Source organism: Arachis hypogaea, chromosome 1 (assembly GCF_003086295.3).
Source record: "Arachis hypogaea cultivar Tifrunner chromosome 1, arahy.Tifrunner.gnm2.J5K5, whole genome shotgun sequence".
NCBI lineage: Eukaryota > Viridiplantae > Streptophyta > Magnoliopsida > Fabales > Fabaceae > Arachis > Arachis hypogaea.
Window position 1 is genome coordinate 59,907,423 of NC_092036.1, and position 1,867 is coordinate 59,909,289.

Sequence of the window (1,867 nt, forward strand, 5' to 3'; positions counted from 1 at the left end):
AAATTATGTTCTTGATGTTCATCATGATCTTCAAAGTGTTCTTGGTGTTCATCTTGACATTCATAGTGTTCTTGCATGCATCTTGTGTTTTGATCCAAAATTTTCATGTTTTGGGTCATTTTTGTGTTTTTCTTTAAAAATTCAAAAAATCAAAAAAATATCTTTTCCTTATTTCCCTCCAAATTTTCGAAATTTTGGGTTGACTTAGTCAAAAAAATTTTAAAATTAGTTATTTCTTACAAGTCAAGTCAAAATTTCAATTTTAAAAATCTTATCTTTTCAAAATCTTTTTCAAAAAATCATATCTTTTTCATTTTTTTATTTTATTTTCGAAAATTTTAAAAATTGATTTTCAAAAAAATCTTTTTCTTATCTCTTATATCTAATTTTCGAAAATTAGCTAACAATTAATGTGATTGGTTAAAAAATTTGAAGTTTGTTACTTTCTTGTTAAGAAAAGGTTCAATCTTTAAGTTCTAGAATCTTATCTTGTAGTTTCTTGTTAGTTAAGTCAATTTTAAAATTAAATCTTTTTATCTTTTATCTTATCTTTTTCAAAATTTTATCTTTTTCAAAATCTGATTTCAAAATATCTTATCTAACATCCTATCTTCTTATCTTTTCAAATTTGATTTCAAATCTTTTTCAATCAACTAACTAACTTTTTGTTTGTTTCTTATCTTTTTCAAAACCACCTAACTACTCTTCCCTCTCTAATTTTCGAAAATACCTCTCTCTTTTTCAAAAATTCTTTTTTTAAATTTTAATTTCAATTACATTTATCTTTAATTTTCGAAAATCACTAACTCTTTTTCAAAAATTATTTTCGAAATTTCTCTTCCCTTCTCTTATTCTATTTAATTAATTAATTACTAACACTTCTCTTCACCTCTCTTCATCCAAAAATCCGAATCCACCCTTCTTCATTCTTTTCCCCCTTTCTTCTTCTACTAACATAAAGGAATCTCTATACTGTGACATAGAGGATTCCTCTTTCTTTTCTTGTTTTCTTCTCTTTCATATGAGCAGGAACAGGGAAAAAGGCACTCTTGTTGAAATTGATCCAGAACCTGAAAGGACTCTGAAGAGAAAATTAAGAGAAGCTAAATTACAACAATCCAGAAATAACCTTTCAGAAATTTTCGAACAGGAGAAGGAGATGGCAGCCGAAAATAATAATAATAATAATGCAAGGAGAATGCTTGGTGACTTCACAAAGCCAACATCCAAGTTTAATGGAAGAAGCATCTCCATTCCTGCCATTGGAGCCAATAACTTTGAGCTTAAGCCTCAACTAGTTGCCTTAATGCAACAAAACTGCAAGTTTTATGGACTTCCATCTGAAGATCCTTATCAGTTCTTAACTGAGTTCTTGCAGATCTGTGAGACTGTAAAGATGAATGGAGTTGATCTTGAAGTCTACAGACTCATGCTTTTCCCTTTTGCTGTAAGAGACAGAGCTAGAATATGGTTGGATTCACAACCTAAGGATAGCCTGGACTCCTGGGATAAGCTGGTCACTGCCTTCTTAGATAAATTCTTTCCTCCTCAAAAGCTGAGCAAGCTGAGAGTGGATGTTCAAACCTTCAAACAAAAAGATGGTGAATCCCTCTATGAAGCTTGGGAAAGATACAAGCAGTTGACCAAAAGATGTCCATCTGACATGTTTTCAGAATGGACCCTATTAGATATATTCTATTATGGTCTCTCTGAATTTTCGAAAATGTCATTGGACCATTCTGCAGGTGGATCTATTCACCTGAAGAAAACGCCTGAAGAGGCTCAAGAACTCATTGACATGGTTGCAAACAACCAATTCATGTATACCTCTGAGAGGAATTCCGTGAATAATGGGATACCTCAGAAG

The 1,867-nt window shown here is 31.2% G+C and overlaps 1 non-coding gene across 1 annotated transcript; it reads right to left on the reverse strand.

Moving 5' to 3' along the window:
- Nucleotides 1-1,561: 1,561 nt before the first annotated feature.
- LOC112711164 (small nucleolar RNA R71) lies at nt 1,562-1,665 on the reverse strand. Its single transcript, XR_003157313.1, has one exon. It is a non-coding gene; the product is annotated as a small nucleolar RNA R71 (small nucleolar RNA).
- Nucleotides 1,666-1,867: the final 202 nt, after the last annotated feature.